Genomic DNA, 18,159 nt, shown 5'->3' with positions numbered 1-18,159 from the left:
AATCCATAAATTAATTTTTAAGAGAACTGAGATCTTTGTAATATCTCTTTCCCAGTCATTTTGCCAGAAGTACTAGACCTCACTCATACATATATATTCCAGGCATGTGGCAGGAGATAACGGGATGTTCCAGTTGGCCAGGCCTAAATCACATGGGAGTTTCTCAAAAGATAATCAAGCCGATGTTCCAAAGAAGGGGGAGTGGATGGTAGACAGACAAAAACAACTGACACCCACTCCAATGTTCTAAAACCACCAGAGGTTCTTATTAGAGATTAAATGAGAAACTACCATATTAGTTAGGAGATTTAGAAACTTTATAAACAGCTGTAAAAGGAAAGCAAGAAGAATACCTTTGCTTGGGTACAGGCAAGCTAGTTGGAGCATTTCAAAGATTCTTGAAACTCCAAAGTGCATAATAAATTATTAGTCTCAGCATCCTCTTTTGAACATCAATTTTATATACGTTTCAAGCAACTTCTCAAGATTGTTTTATGATTATCGTTTTATAACTAGGGCAAGAAAACTATCTAGAGCTTACAGACAGGCCCTGACATTAGAGGTAGACTGGGATGGAGAAAAATCTTTGTCTATCAGAACAGACATAGACAGTTTTTTTAGTAAGAATTATTTTAGTTTGCAGAAACCCAAACCAAATGGAGCAGAAGTGGAATGTATTGCCTCATATAACTGCTAAGACTGGGGGTGGATCTAGGTTTAGGTCCGGAGGGATCCAAAGGCTCAAATTATCTTGCCTGCAACATCTGCTGTGGAGAATCTAATTCTGTGTAGTCAGCTAAGATGGCGCCAGCAGTTGTAGGAATGTATTGCCCTAACTTAATAACCCCTTTAAAAAAGGAAAGTTTTTATTCTAGCACCTGCAGTTTCTGGGAAGGACTCGGATTAATTCTACTTTGTCTACCCTTAGGCTGTATCTCTGTTTCCACAATGGTGGAGACTATAATCTCGGCTTGCCTCATGTACCCATCCTTGGTGTATTGAGATCGGCAGCATCACCAAACTATGAAATGTGGAATGGAGTGGATGCTAAGCAAACTTATGTCCATGATAATAATGCAGACTTTGAAGCTAGAGTGCTTGAAATATTTTTGTAGCTAAATTGTAAAGTTTTTAAAAGTTAAAACAATAGAAATAAGTAATAATGACATTATTGAAACCTTTACTCTGCTACGCTGTTTACATGCATTGTCACAGTTTCTTTTAACAGCCCTGTGAGGCAGGTATCATCATGCCCATCTTAAATATGAAGAAATTGAAGCCTGCAGAAATTAAATAATTTGCCCAAGGTTGGATGGTAGAGGCACAGATTTATCAGACTCCACAGCTGCTGCTATTTACTGTTTTAATAGATTGCTTCTCCAGTGAATCAGTTTAAGAAGCTAGCAAGCCTTAGACCAGTAGAATTTATCACTATGATTGGCTTCATGTGCAGGAAGTCATGCTTTGGATTCTGGGTTGTTGCATCAGTCCTCTGAAGGTTATTATTGTTAGTGCCTCCCAATCTTTGATTTTCCATGCCAGGCACAAATAGATAGCTGTATGTGATTAGTCAGTTCATTGAATACACACGTTTCTGCTGGACACTTGGAGAAGTAGAAAGAAAACATGAGCCCCACCACCCTTACCTCCAAGTGGCTTTATAAATGCTAATAAATTGACCTAAGTTAATCTAGATTGTCTCATACATGTTATACAAGTGATAGACAAATGCTGAGAGAACTTGCAGTACAGGAATGACGTTAGAAATGTGTTTCTCTCAGGTGTGAGGGGGGCAGGCTGTGGAATGGGTGTGGGAGGTCTGCAGGATGAAAGTATTACTAATTTCTTCAAAGACTATTGATTACATGCTAGAATAAAACTGCATTTATTTTTATTTATTTATTTATTTTGGCCACAATGTCGGGCTTGTGGGATCTTAATTTCCTGACCAGGGTTGAACCCAGGCTCCGGGCAGTGAAAGCACAGAGTCCTAACCACTGGATCACCAAGGAATTCTGTGAACTGCATTTATTTTTACAGTGAACATAAAGTAAAAGTAGCTGAAAAAATTAAGCTGACTGTTTGTTGTTCAGTCGCTCAGTCATGTCTGACTCTTTGCGACCCCATGGACTGCAGCACGCCAGGCTTCCCTGTCCTTCACCATCTCCTGGGGCTTGCTCAAACTCATGTCCATTGAATTGGTGATGCCATCCAACCATCTTGTCCTCTGTCATCCCCTTCTCCTGTCTTCAGTCTTTCCCATCATAAGCCAAAACAGCAACAAAAAAGACTAAAGTGAAATTCTAAAAATCATTGCTCACAACAGATGTTTTAATATTGATCTACTTTGTCCACTTACAGTACAATAGAGTTGATTTTTACACTTGTTAATTTCATCTTAGGGTGCAGAATAATGACAGTCCTCACAAGATGAGTGTAAAGTATTTATACTGGAGAATAAAGAAGTGTAATAGTTTTAAATGCTAGCAAGCTGGTTGGTAGCAGCCAGATCTGGCAGGTATTCTCAGAAAGCCAAATTTGTAGGTTTTTTTCTCACAATATATTTTGATAAGAAACATGTTTTCCTTGAATATTTTCCCTCTGCTCTGTCTCTAAGGAGATTGTGGTTGGAGAAAGATCTCAATTTGCTCTTATTTCTCTACCACCTACCAGTTTCCTCCCACTAGTCTCCATTTATTTCTTATATTCCATCCTACTTCCTCTGTGCTTGGGACTCAAGAGAAGTCTTTGGGATCTTTAAGCATCTCCACCCTTAGCGATATAGTCACAGAAACTGAGTCTTGTACCAAAAATGCTTAGGTCCCAAACTAAAGCATGAGAGGACAAGATACTTAGGAAAAATAAAAAAATACAGCAAAGCGTTTCCAGTGGCCATCAGCCCTCTGTGCGACCTTGGAAAAAATATTAGCATTACAAGCCTCACATTTCTTATCTATTAAAAGATAAAATGCCTTTTAGTTCTCATATTTTATAGTTCTAATATGAGATAGAGAACGCACAGTTATAGTTATAAACTGACTATATAAATAGATGAATTGTCAGAGAGGGTATAATCCAATTAATTTTAATAGTAAAGATATTCTAAACATAGTGAAGGTCCCTGATCATTCAAATGGAACCTCAGCATTTATAATACTTCATTCTGGACTTTATTTATTTGACTGTAACTGAGGGCATGGCAAGATTCTTTAGTTCCCCTGACCAGGGATGGAATCTCTGTCCCCTGCAGTGGAAGTATGGAGCCCTAACCACTGGACCATCAGGGAATTCCCTCAACTTTATTGTTGAGAGAGATACACAGAAGTGCCAGATAAGAGATTTGCAGAAAAATCAGCATTTGCTGTTCTGTTGTTGTTTAGTTGTGTCTACCTTTCATTATAACTAGTAACTAATCTCCTTTAGAACAACATAGGTAGCATTTATTAAGCTATCTTTTACTCCAAGCAGAGGAGATTCACTTAAGGAAGAAGGAAAACTGAGCGAAATAGATTACGATTAATTTTTGCCACTGATTACTGTGTAACCTGAGGTTTGTTCATTGTTCTTTAGTGAGCAAGGGCAAGACTATCTTAATGTATATTGCAAAGAAAAACCAAAACCTGGGACTTAGATGCCAAATAATTCCTTCTTCTTTGCCCTTTTTAGTATGCCCTTTTAGAGAAAGGGGTAAATTATTTACACATGTATTTTATTTGTTTGTGTTGACCATTATTGTCCAGCAAATTTATTCATGGAATAAATTTAGGAATCTAGATGTCAAAGAGTAGAACACAGCTGACTGAACAACAATAAAGACAAGGAAGATGACTGGAATTGGGGAGAAATTCATGGGGCTTTTTGTTAGGAAATAAAACTAAACAAATAGGACAGAATTTTAAGATTGATAAAGTTGAGTTATGTGAATGTTCATTATGCTGTATTCTATGTATTTAAGCGTATTTTAAATATTTCACAGTTTTTAAAATTCAGATAAAATTTAGAAAACTGCCCAGTTTTGCTTTATGCTGGATCACTTAACTACCGCTTTGATTCTGACGACTTTTTTTTTTTTTAATTCTGACTTCTTAATGTTAAAAAAAAAAAACTTGAAGTATAATTAACATACAATAATGTGCTGTTAGTTGTTCATGTCAATGAGTTTTTACCATTGTATATACCTGTGTAACCACTACATAAGCTTTAGAACATTTCTCTCACCTCCAGAAAGTTCCCTCATGGCCGTTTCCAGTCAATTCCTCCCCCCCCCCCCCCACCCCTAGGTAACCATTTTTTAATTTCTTTCACCACAAATAATTTTGTCTATTCTTTTTTTTCTAAATATTTATTTATCTGTTTTTGGCTATGCTGGATCTTCATTGCTGTGTGCGTGTGTGTGTGTGTGCGTGTGTGCAGGCTTTCTCTAGTTGCAGCAAGTGAGGGTTTCTCATTGCAGTGGCTTTTCTTGTGGAGCACAGACTCTAGGGCACACAGGCTCATAGCCTCTAGGGAGAGAGCTCAATAGTTGCGGTACATGGACTCAGTTGCTCTGAGGCGTGTGGACTCTTTCTGGATCATGGATGGAACTCTTGTTGCCTGCATTGGCAAGTGGATTCCTATCCACTGTGCCATGAGGTGAGTCCCAGTTTTGTCTGTTCTTGAAATTTATTGCAGTGGAATCAAAAGTGTCGAAGTCTTTTTATAAATTTTTACTGGGTTGTTTATCTCTTTGTTGTTGGTTTGTAGAACTCTTTATATATTCTGGACACAAGTCTGTTGTCGGATGTCTATGTTGTAACTATTTTTTCAATCCTGTATCTTGTCTACTCAATTTCTTTTTTTTTAAGCTGTAAAATTGCCAGTTTTATTCCTCTGGCTTATAGATCAAGAGGTAATTTGAGGTTTACATTTTTTTTAAACAATTCTTTCATCAAGTGTTTAGGTGCTCCAGTTGCCCTTACATAAACTGATTGCAAATTCTTTGATTGACTCTTAATTATGGAAAAACCTTTAATTATTTTTGTGTGTTTGATGTGTTCTTTAAGAAATACATATAAGCAAAAGGAAAAAAATACCACACAGAAATAGGCACAGTTAAATTTTTGATATATGTATGTATCTATACACACATGCATGCGCGCATGCACGCACACACACACACAATTTGAGATTTTCTTCAACATATGTAAACTGATACTGAATAATACTGCCTTGTAGCCTGTTAAATTTTACTTTATGATATGGGGTGAACATATTTTCATGCATATGTGTGAAACTTCCCAATTGAAAAATAGACCTGGAGAATGTGTCAAAATAGAAAATCCAGATGCTGGTAACAAGGAAACTACCTAAAACAAAACTCCACCAGGTGATTAAAAATAAAACAAAAATCAGAGACACACCAGAAAATGCTAACAGAAAAAAAGCAGGGGCCAGTTTTTAATATTAGACCAAAAAGAATTCAAGGCCTAAAGCAAAGAGGATGAGGAGGGCAGTGTGAATGTCTTTGTTTCCAGTTCATTTCTGTCACTCGGTCACGTCCGACTCTTTGAGACCCCGTGGATTGCAGCACACCATGCTTCCCTGTCCATCACCAACTCCCGGAGCTTACTCAAACTCATGTCCATTGAGTCAGTGATGCCATCCAACCATCTCATCCTCTGTCATCCCCTTCTCCTCCTGCCTTCAATCTTTCCCAGCATAGGGTCTTTTCCAATGAGTCAGTTCTTTGCATCAGGTGGCCAAAGTACTGGAGTTTCAGCTTCAGCATCAGTCCTTCCAATGAATATTCAGGACTGATTTCCTTTAGGATGGACTGGTGGGATCTCCTCACAGTCCAGGGGACTCTAAAGAGCCTTCTTCAACACCACAGTTCAAAAGCATCAATTCTTTGGTGCTTAGCTTTCTTTATAGTCCAACTCTCACATCCATACATGACTACTGGAAAAACCATAGCTTTGACTAGACAGATCTATGTTGGCAAAGTAATGTCTCTGCTTTTTAATATGCTGTCTAGGTTTGTCATAGCTTTTCTTCCAAGGAGCAAGCATCTTTTAATTTCATGGCTGCAGTCACTATCTGCAGTGACTTTGGAGCCCCCCAAAATAAAGTCTTTCACTGTTTCCATTGTTCCCCCATCTATTTGCCATGAAGTGATTGGACCAGATGCCATGATGTTAGTTTTCTGAATGTTGAGTTTTAAGCCAACTTTTCCACTCTCCTCTTTCACTTTCATCAAGAGGCTCTTTAGTTCTTCTTCGCTTTCTGCCATAAGGGTGATGTCATCTGCATGTCTGAGATGTGAAATATTGATATTTCTCCCAGCAATCTTGATTCCAGATTCTGCTTCATCCAGCTCAGCATTTCTCATGAAATTTCTCATATTTCTCATATAAGTTAAATAAGCAGAGTGACAGTATACAGCCTTCACATACTCCTTTCCCAGTTTCGAGGCAGTATGTTGTTCCCTGTCCAGTTCTAAGTGTTTCTCCTTGACCTGCACACAGATTTATCAGAAGGCAGGTAAGCTAGTCTGGTATTCCCATCTCTTGAGGAATGTTCCACAGTTTGTGGTGATCCACAGAGTCAAAGGCTTTCGCATAGTCAATAAAGCAGAAGTAGATGTTCTGGAACTCTCTTGCTTTTTTGATGATCCAGCAGATACTGGCAATTTGATCTCTGGTTCCTCTGGCTTTTCTAAATCCACCATTTCCAGCGTGAACATCTGGAAGTTCATAGTTCACATACTGTTGAAGCCTGGCTTGGAGAATTTTGAGCATTACCTTGCTAGCGTGTGAGATGAGTGCAATTGTGCGGTAGTTTGAACAATGGCATTGCCCTTCTTTGGGACTGGAATGAAAACTGACCTTTTCCAGTCCTGTGGCCACTACTGAGTTTTCCAAATTTGCTGGCATATTGAGTGCAGCACTTTCACAGCATCATCTTTTAGGATTTGAAATAGCTCCACTGGAATTCCATCACTTCCACTAGCTTTGTTCATAGTGATGTTTCCTAAGGCCCACTTGACTTTGCATGCCAGGATGTCTGGCTCTAGATGAGTGATCACACCATCATGGTTATCTGGGTCATGAAGATCTTTTTTATATAGTTCATGATTCTTGCCACCTCTTCTTAATGTCTTCTGCTTCTATTAGGTCTATACCATTTCTGTCCTTTATTGTGCCCATCTTTGCCTGAAATGTTCCCTTGCTATCTCTAATTTTCTTGAAGAGATCGCTAGTCTTTCCCATTCTATTGTTTTCCTCTATTTCTTTGCATTGATCACTGAGGAAGGCTTTCTTATCTCTCCTTGCTATTCTTTGAACTCTGCATTCAAATGAGTATATCTTTCCTTTTCTCCTTTGCCTTTAGCTTCTCTTCTTTTCTCAGCTATTTGTAAGGCCTCCTCAACCATTCTGCCTTTTTTGCATTTCTTTTTCTTGTAGATGGTCTTGATCACTGCCTCCTGTACAATGTCATGAACCTCCGTCCATAGTTCTTTAGGCACTCTGTCAGATCTAATCCCTTGAATCTATTTGTCACTTCCACTGTATAATCATAAGGGATTTGATTTAGGTCATACATGAATGGTCTAGTGTTTTCCATACTTTCTTTAATTTAAATCTGAATTTTGCAATAAGGAGTTCATGATTTGAGCCATAGTCAGCTCCCAGTCTTATTTTTGCTGACTGTATAGAGCTTCTGCATTTTTGGCTGCAAAGACTGATTAAGTCTGATTTTGATATTGACCATCTGGTAATGTCCATGTGTAGAACCTTCTCTTGTGTTGTTGGAAGAGGGTATTTGTTATGACCAGTGCATTCTCTTGGCAGAACTCTGTTAGCCTTTGCCCTGCTTCATTTTGTATTCCAAGGCCAAATTTGCCTGTTACTCCAGGTATCTCTTGACTTCTTACTTTTGTGTTCCAGTCCCCTATAATGAAAAGGATCTTTTTTTGGTGTTCTAGAAGGTCTTGTAGATCTTCATAGAACCATTCAACTTCAGCTTCTTCAACATTATTGGTCGGGGCATAGACTTGGGTTACTGTGATATTGAATGGTTTGCCTTGGAAACGAACAGAGATTATCCTGTCATTTTTGAGATTGCATCCAAGTACTGCATTTTGGACTCTTTTGTGGACTATGAGGGCTATTCCATTTCTTCTAAGGGATTCTTGCCCACAGTAATAGATATAATGGTCATCTGAGCTGAATTCACTCATTCCAGTCCATTTTACTTCACTGATTCCTAGAATGTCGATGTTCACTCTTTGTCATCTCCTGTTTGACCACTTCCAATTTACCTTGATTCATGTACCTAACATTCCAGGTTCCTATGCAATGTTGTTCTTTACAGCATCGGACTTTACTTCCATTACCAGTCACATCCACAGCTGGGTGTTGTTTTTGCTTTGGTTCCATCTCTTCTTTCTGGAGTTATTTCTCCGCTCTTCTTCAGTGGCATATTGGGCACCTACTAACCTGGAGGGTTCCTCTTTCAGTGTCCTATCTTTTTGCCTTTTCTTACTGTTCATATGTTTCCAGTTTCTAATCCATCATCACAAATTTGTTTCTTACTTTTCTTATCTCTTCTCTAAGCCTTTCCAACTCATCTGCTCCTCTTATCATTTCTTCATGGTCCAGATGCCCAATGGGTGTGTCCGTGACCAGGCAGAGTCAGCCCTCCTCTCAGGTTTCCTTCTGCTTCCTGGCTTGCACCTTTGGAGAGTTGAGGATTTCCTTCTGCCTCCTGTGGTACACCGTCCCAAGGGCTGTCTTCCTCGGCCTTTGGCATGTTCTGTGGTTTTCCTCTTTTTTCTTCACAAGACTTTTTCATGTTGAGTATTTTTCTCTCATTTTCTTTTTGGGTAAATTAATTGTGCTGAGATCTAAGGGATTTTTTTTCCTCCCTCTTCCCTTCAACCCTTTTGTGTCCCTTGTGAAAGACCAAGAGTCCTGAAAGGATCTGAGACCCTTCTTTCCTTCTCCAGCATAGGGAGCTGCCACAAGTCAATAGGCCCTAAACTGTAAGACCACTCAGTTTTTTAATGGTGGATTTAGATGATCTGAAATTTTCTCTTTCATGGTAGCATTATGTTTCCTGTCCAAGAAATCTTTGCCCACTTCGAGGGCACATGTTTTCTTCCAGAACCTCTGTGACTGTGTTTCAAGTTTAGAGCTACAGTCCATCTTGAGGTAATCTTTTGTATATTGACTACTTTTCTTTGCTATAGGTAGCCCTCAGCCTGACTGGTAAAGGTTCATCTACCTTTAATATTCTCACTATTTCTCTTTGGGGGTAATGGCAGGGGACTCTCTATATAACTTTTACCAAACCCTTTAAACACTGCTGCCGCCTGTTTATTTCTGTATTTTCCCTCTTCAGTGGTGTCTCACTGAAATCTCAGACAAATTGAGGCACCTCTCTCTGTTTTCTTTTTTGTAATTACACCCCATTACACCTTCAGGGCCTCCAAGGGCCTGATCTTATAGCAGTGTATTCAGGAAAGCCATAGGAAAACAGCATGCTGGCCTAAGGGTTGCTATTGAGATAATGAAGTATTACATGTGACTGCATGATTATTTAAGGATTTCGATGCTTACCATTTATTTAAGCATCTTGTGCAGTATTAGCATTGTGACGGTATTAATGTCACAGAGCTAGAAGGACCATTCATTAACAGTAGTAAATGGGAGAGAATGCTCTGAACCAAAAGTAGCAGTTTCAGAACCTAAGGCTTTCTTAAATGCATATCTGTACTTAAAGCAGCAACTAACTAATTTTTGTAATGTTGATATACTGAATAGGGGAGGGAGCTGTGGCAAAATAGAAAGGATTAAGGAGGCAAGGACACAAAATCCTTTAATACTGCTTAGTAAGATATTCATTTTATCCATTTGTAGAAATCTGAAATTCTTTAAAAAGGAGTATATTTTTAAGTTGGGGGTGGGGAACGGTTGCTAAATCATTGGATATTAACCAGATAAGGATACAGATTACAGCTAGAAGAATGTTAATCCTGTTAGATTATATTTATTGTCAACAACACTACCAAAAAAAATACCAACCTGAAATTATTCTCAGATTTTCAGGAAAAATTTTGAGCAGGTTATTTTAGATTTCTTATTTGAAGGGTAATAATCTTGAGTTTGTCTTAAAACATTTCTTTGCATAATCAACTTTTAATTATTCATGTGAGATTAATCAGTTTTACTATTATTTTCCTAATATATTTCATCTCAATCGAGTTTCTCTTGTCCTGTTTGGCTCTGGGTGAAGAGTGAATTACCATAATCTGTAGCATTTACTATGAGATGGAAGATGAATTTTAATATTTGCTTGAAAGTGAAAGAAAGTGAAAGTGAAAGTCGCTCAGTCGTGTCTGACTCTTTGCAACCCCATGACTGTACAGTCCTTGGAATTCTGTAGGCCAGAATACTGGAGTAGGTAGCCTTTCCCTTCTCCAGGGGATCTTCAGGCAGATCTTTAGGATCTCCAGGCATATTCTTTACCAGCTGAGTCACAAGGGAAGGCCAGTATTTGCTTCAGCAAAATGTAATTGGAGATAAAGCTGCTGCTACAAAATAACAAAAAAAAAAATCCCATAAATTTAAATTATTTTGGGAGTATCCACTATTGTGAACTCTTTCCTTATCTCTTCAACTAGTGAGAATGGTGGAATTGGAGGTCCTGACTCCCATAGAATCCTGCTTTCACATGTTTTTAGCTTCGTGGCTGTTCGTACATGCCTTTTCATGACCCTGTCCCAGCAGTGTCTCCTCAGCAGCTGGAGTAACCTATACAGCTGTCAGTCAGTATAGACACAGCCCAGGAGCTTTCATCAAGGCAAGAGCTAGTGAATTAGTGGCTTACTATAGTCTAGAAACCTGTAGGTCCACAAAATGAGGTGATCAGAAGGCCACCAGTTTCACTGTTGAGCAGAATATACCCGACTGAATCCATGCAGATGATTGTGTTGTAAAAATAGCATTGACTTTGGTACCTAGCAGACCTAGAGCTCTGCATGTTGTGGGGAAAACAGTTTATTCTCTTTAAGCCTCTGTTTCCTTCTCAGTCAAATGATTCCGAAGGTTACATAAACTATTTTATATGAAGTTGTTGTTGTTCAGTCACTAAGTCATGTCCAACTCTTTGTGACCCCATGGACTATAGCACACCAGCCTCTCATTTCCTTCACTGTCTCCTGGAGTTTGCTCAGATTTATGTCCATTTATATGAAATACATAACAGGTGTTCAGACAATGTTAATTTTCCTTCCCTTCTATGCCTTATACCTGGATGGAAAATTCTTTTAGGATCTCATTCTGCCTGTCTGGAGAAACTGGTGCTAGCTAGTTTAGGAGCAGGGCCTTATTTATCTCCCTTGTATACACCCAGTGTTTAGGTCATCTGCTCATGTAATTTCAGCAATTACCTGAATATCTATAATGTTTAGCTACAGCTGTTTGTTCCCAGCCTTTCTGTGATCCCTTACCAGCATATCAGATTTAACCCTGACCTAGGCAAACTTTGCAGTCAGTGATTATTTGTTTAAGGGTGTACAGGCTCTGGCCCTGTCTCCTTCCTCTCCTCATTGGCTTAGAGGCTTTCTCCTTGTGTTTGTCCTTCCCAGTTTTTACCCTAAGGCTTCTGAAGAGCAGGAGTAAGTCCTTGAACCTCCCTGGTTAGTAGGAATTATTTTGAACAAAGAAAAATGTCTACCTTTAAAGAGCTTATAGTGTGATGGTTCCTATTCATACAACATGTAGGTTGTGAATTTTATGCACTATTGGAATTTCTAAAAATATTAACCTTTGGATTTTTGCCTTTTCCATTTAAAACAGTTCCTCAAACCCTTTCCTCCTGCTTTTTTTTTTTTAATCTCCATTAGTAATCTGTTATTATTGAGATTCTTTTCTTAGTGTTGTCTTATAAGCTAGAGACTGGTGAGGACTCTCCTCCCTGGCTCAGAGTGTGCGGAAGCAACAGTGGATAGCATTGCTGGTCAGGGCTTTCGCTTCCATAGGAGCACTAGGAGCACCAGAAATCTCCCACCTAGCACCAGATTCACTGGTTATATTCGTACCATCAAGTATTATTCCAAATATGGAATTTTATTGCTCCTCAAAAGAAAAACATGTTGAGACAGTAGTTTCTAAGAAGTCAGGCTTTGCCACAGTTCCTTTTAGATGTAACACCTCAGGCCTTTCCTAGCTTAAATTCTTTCAGAAGCACAGATTTTTCACAGGGACAGATGATTCATTAATTTTGCTCTATGGAAAGAAAGGATCTCAGGTTAAATACACCACCCACACCTAAATGAACTGACTACAGATTTAAGCTTTGGGAAACCTAAAACATATTTAAGAGCATCCAGTCTTAAACAGAAGCAAGATATTTTCAGTACTCTACCAACATATGGAAACTGGCAACTTCAGCCCCTTCAATAGTCTATCTCAATTGAATAGCTTGTGGCTTAAACAAGTATTTTTCTGCTCTTCAGTTTACCACATCTTTCTTGGCATCAAATTACATTTTTACTTAGTTCAGATCCTTAGTTTGACTGTTGGGTCGAATTCCTTTATGGAAGTGGAAATGAAAATTACTTGTGATGTTACTGCTGCATTGGCCACATATGGTCATGGTATGTATATAGTTTGTTTTCCTGAAGTTATATTTTTAATTGCCTGTTTACAGAATTGTGAAGTGAAGTGAAGTGAAGTTGCTCAGTTATGTCTGACTCTGTGACCCCATGGACTATAGCCTACCAGGCTTCTCTGTCCATGGGATTTTCCAGGCAAGAATATTGGAGTGGGTAGCCGTTTCCTTCTCCAGGGTATCTTCCCGACCCAGGGATTGAACCCGGGTCTCCCGCATTGTAGGTGGATGCTTTGCCATCTGAGCCACCAGGGAAATCTTAGCAAAAGGAGAATTCTCATATGCATGGCCTAATTTACTTTCTTAGAGCTTAAGGGAAGTTATATAAAACAATTTCTCTACATGTGCCCTCAGGTCCATCCCAGGGAAGAGGTTGTTAACAGAATTGATATTTCACAGGCTCCTAGTAAGGCAGGGAGAGAGATCTCCAGTTTTATCTTTCCTTTTTCCTTCCTTCTCTTGCCTACTGATCCTTGGGGTGTGTGGAGGGGTGGTTCTGGTGTCTTGTTTGTTGGGTGTAACATAATGGCTTTTTCTTTTAATTGGATAATATTTTCCTTCCCATTTCTTCTTCCCAGTATCTGGCACTTCCAGCCTACTTCTTTCAGATTTTGCACACATAGGTGTGTAGATTAGGCTAGGGACAAATTTAAGATATTCTGTGCAGCTATCTTTGGAGTGCAGACAAACAACCCTTTGACTTGATTACATTTTGCCACCTGAGGGCAGGAGCTCCAGAGCATACAGTTTATACTAATCCTGCTCACAACTCAAGTGATGTGTTGAGTGACATGTAGGTTGTATCCTTTCTTTAACTCAGTTCTTTAAAAATACGTATTTATCCATTTTATTATGAAGTTTGTGATCTGTGTTTCAGTAGTGATCTCACTTTTTTCTTTTTGAATATTCACCCTGGTAGTTCCGTAAGAAGGAATGATCCATGACAGCCAGGGCTACCTTTCACAGTATCTGATCACCCTTAACTAAATATCAACAACCTTTCAAGAACAGATCACAGCATTTTACCTTGACCCCGATTCTGGCCTTTCCTAACCGCTTACATTTCTCTGAATGTTCCATGTCCTTGACTGGATGCTGTAACCTCAGCCAGGCCCACTCACTTCACCTTGTCTGCCTGGGGTACTTCTGCTATCTTTCAGTGGTCAAGTCTCCTATTCCTTTGTGTAATACGTTCTGTACATAGTTCTGTAATGGAGCTTAATATATTGAGTTGTTATTATTTATTCATTGGTAAAATATAGTAGTATTTACATGTTTGGTCTTTCTTTCTGTCTTTGTTATTTACTGGTAGAGTGGCACATGCCAAATTTTTTTTTTTCTCTAAGGTCTCAATATCCTCATTTGTAAAATGGGAGTAATAAATATCCCTACCTCCTAGGGTTATCGAGAGATTCAGTGAAATTATTCACATAAAACACTTAACTCTGTTTTTGAACATTAATTGAGTATTGAGGTCGGTGATTGAATATTTGTGTCATCTATTATATCTTGAGACTTGTAGAGACATGGGATGTGTTTTATTCATCATTCAGGGATGGCGGGGCTGAGAGGGGCATGTTTCCTCAAGAGCAGGTCTGCTTTGTGAGCTTTATTCATTAACCCTCACGGTGGTTCTCTGCCGTGATTAGGGCAGACGCAGAAAGGCACAGTGGCCATTTTTCTGAGTTCACACCACATGTAATCCTTTATGTTCTACGGTAATGCTCCTGGGGAGGAGGTCTAAACCAGTTTGTACACTCATTCATTTAACAGATGCTTTTTACCATGTGCTGTGCTCGTTTCTGAAACTGGTGAAAATGACAGTCAGGTTCTGCACTAGGTCATAATAGTAATATTTCAAATTTGTATGGCTGTTATAATTCATAAAATCCTTTTCCAGTCCATGCTTTATTTAATCTTCACAATAACCCCCTAAGGATAGACTTTATGATTTTTACATATAAGGAAGCTGAACTCCAAAAAAAATGGAATTAAGCCAGGAGCGTGGATCTAAATTCTTCTGAAGGATGGACACACAGAAGCACACTCTTTTCCAAAAAGTAATCATTTTCTTTTGAAAAATAGCATTCTTGACTCATGCTTTTTGTTTAGTTTTGTCTTGGCTGGGGCTTTCCAGCCGCTTTTCCGCCCCCCACCCCGCCCCGCCCCAACCCTGTCGCTGCCCCACCCACGGCGGGGACGGAGACAGCGGCTCTGACGGTTCTGGCGCCTCTGTGCTGCTGGCGGCTCAGAGCACCGTGAGCCGGCAGTGTGGGCAGGCTAGTGAGTTAAATATTGATCCCTGGTTGTTATTATTAAAGTCTTGTGTCTGATACAGAAAAAGTGAATACCACAGGGTGAAAGGACTCTGACCTGAGTTTTTAAATATGCTAATGAAAGGTCATCGTAAAATACACCATCCTTCTGCAAGCCAGCCCTTTTTTCTTTTTTTTTTTCTCCCCATTCTTGAAACATAAATTGAAATGCTTACTTGCTTGCACACACGGTGAGATTATCCTGTTAATCTTAGATAAGACCTGGTTACTCCACTTTTTAACTGTATAGACCCAGTGAGCAAGTTTGAGTGCTGACTCATTTGTACTGGTGGCTGAGGGATCTATACAAACAGTGTTTTATGACTCCACTATCTCAAAAGCCAAACTGAAAGTTGAGGACATATTCAGGAAAAGATGACATGGGTTTTTAGCCGTGACTTTGCCACAGACTGCAGCTTGGAAGAAGTTTTCTGAATTCTTTGAGCCTCCTTTTTTTTAGAGTTTCAGTTTAGCATCCTTAAAAATGAACAGTTTGTACAAATGATCACTGAAGTCTCCTCTAGCTCTGCAGTTTCGTAAATTATTTAGATTAGTATTTGTCCACAGGAAACTCTGGACGGCTGTGTGTGTGTATGTGTGTAAGGAGTCAAAACATAATACACATGAAATTGATAGCTATTTCATTCACCTCTAAATATGATCATTTATTTAGGCTATATTGACTGTAGCTCTATAATTCAAGGGTACATACTACACTCTACACTTGTGGATCTTTCTCCTTTCCTAGAATAATCTCTGGGAGAGAGGTGGATTTAGAATGCATGAAGATAAACATAATCTCAAGATAAGCACTCTTACTGATTATAGGAAGCTAATATTAACATAAATTGACTGTCAGTTGCAAGGGCAAACTCTCACATATCCAAAGCTGCGCTATAATATTACTTAGTATTATTTGACAGGAACGCTTGGCATGAAATTTTGGAATTACATGTAGATGACTTTAGAATGAAAAGGGCTTTCCTGGTGGCTCAGCTGGTAAAGAATCTGGCTACAGTGCAGGAGACCTGGGTTCAATCCCTGGAGAAGGAAATGGCCTCTAGAATGACACTGTTCTTTGGTTTTGTCATTATTCTGACCTCTCAAATTTACTCTGACTCGTTAAGAATAAGTAAAACGAAAAGTGAGTGGAGGGAAATGCAAAGTGGTATTTGGTCAAAGAGTACGAACTTCTGATTATAAGATGAATAAGTTCTGGGGATCTGATGTTCAACCTGGTGACTATAGTTAACAAAACTGTCTTATATCCTTGGAAATTGCAAAGAGAATAGATCTGAATGTTCTCACCACACTTAAAAATTATAATTATGTAAAGTAATAGATGTGTTAACTAACCTTATTGTGGGAATTGATTTTGAACCATTTGAATCCTTTTGTAAAATATCTACCACTTTGGATTTGTGTCACATTTTATCATGAACAAATGGACCTTGTGTATTTTTTGACCAGGAATTGAATCTGAGCCCTCTGCCGTAAGAATGGACCTAAGCAGTGGATGGACCACCAGGGAATTCTCTAATTGAAATTCTTCTTTAAGAGTTATCCCTTATCCCTCATTTATTTATTTATTCAATTATTTATATCTGTGTGAACTCATGATAATCCCATACCACTATTATTTATTTTGATGCTTAAATTGTTCCAGCTTTTTGAAAATTACCCTTTAATTTAAAAAGTTAATAAAATGAATTATGAGTGAAAGCCGTTATTTGTTGTGGGTTGACCAGTACATTGCATTGTAGCATAAATTCACTAGAGTAGTTGATGTCTGTGCATTCTGACAATTCTCGGTCTACCACAACTGAACTCCTCAGTCATGTGTTATATAAGAATGAGGGGGAAAAAAGGAGGAGGAGGAAAAGAAAATGAACACATCTTTGTCTTTTTTCCTCTTCCTGAACTCAGTTAATTCTGCCAATCCCTCATGACAACAAAAGCTTGGCAGTTACTAATAGCAGTTCTTTTGTACAATTAAAAAATTGTGAATTGTTTAAAGAGATGGAAACTTGGATGGCATTCTTGTTCCCCAGTGGTAACTGACTGGATGTTCAGGATGGAATGCTTGCTGACCCCTTGAGCACAGCTATTGTGCTGGGTTAATACTGGGTTTCCGTCTATAGTTTATCACTTGGAGTGCCTATCTAAAACAAACCATCCGGTGTATCCAGCTAGTCCAGGACATCCACTTTGCAACGGATAAGGATTTCCTTGTGCTTAAACTGCGAGGTCTTTTTTTTTCTGATCTAGTGGAAAAACATTACTTTATTAGTGTTTTTATTAAATATTTTTCAGTTATTTAATTTTGTTTGCTGTTGTTACATCTAATTTTGTGTTACATTTTATTTCTACTTCTTTAACAGCTTTCATCATATAGTGCCTTTTCTCATTTCTCCTTTAATTTTTAATTTTTTTTTCTCATTTCTGCTTTATTAATTGGTCTTTTTGGGGGCGGGTTATATATCTTTCTTTTCCTTTTCAACTAAACAACTTGAGGTCAGAGTGTATATTAAACATTTTAAATAACCTACATGCTGTGCACATAGGGTTCATTGATGTTGAAAAGGGGGAAACGTTGCAATCTTTTTTTTAAAGAGTAAAAATTGTCTTCTATCATTTATGTTGGTGGTTTAGTCACTATGTTGTGTCCAACTCTTGCAATCCCATGGTCAGTAGCCTGCCAGGCTCCTCTGTCCATGGGATTCTCCAGACAAGAACACTGGAGTGGGTTGCCATTTCCTTCTCCAGAGAATCTTCCCGACCCAGGAATCAAACCCATCTCCTGAGTTGCAGGCAGATTCTTTTTTTTTTTTTTTTTTAGTTCTACCAGTTTATTGCCACCAACCCATCTCCCTCCACCCTCATGCACACATGCTCAGTCATGCAACCCCATAGACTGCAGCCTGCCAGGGTCCTCTGTCCATGGACTTTTCCAGGCAAGAATACTGGAGTGGGTTGCTGTTTCCTTCTCCGCAGGCAGATTCTTTACCAACTGAACTATGAGGAAAATCCTATCATTTATGTTAGTGAAAGTGAAAGTTGCTCAGTCTTGTCCTACTCTTTTCGACCCCATAGTCCATGGAATTTTTCAGGCCAGAATACTGGAGTGGGTAGCCTTTCCCTTCACCAGGGGATCTTCCCAACCCAGGGATCGAACTCAGGTCTCCCACAT

The 18,159-nt window shown here is 38.9% G+C and overlaps 1 protein-coding gene and 1 pseudogene across 1 annotated transcript in view; one reads left to right on the top strand and one right to left on the bottom strand.

The window, feature by feature from the left end:
* SNTB2 (syntrophin beta 2) overlaps nt 1-18,159 on the top strand; it is a 71,546-nt gene that overhangs the window by 9,844 nt on the left and 43,543 nt on the right. The gene's annotated exons all lie outside the window — the stretch shown is intronic.
* On the bottom strand, nt 5,459-8,832 carry LOC110129654 (transcription elongation factor A protein-like 8; annotated as a pseudogene).

Source organism: Odocoileus virginianus, chromosome 20, assembly GCF_023699985.2.
Source record: "Odocoileus virginianus isolate 20LAN1187 ecotype Illinois chromosome 20, Ovbor_1.2, whole genome shotgun sequence".
NCBI classification, from domain to species: domain Eukaryota; kingdom Metazoa; phylum Chordata; class Mammalia; order Artiodactyla; family Cervidae; genus Odocoileus; species Odocoileus virginianus.
This window is presented reverse-complemented; position numbering and strand designations above follow the sequence as displayed.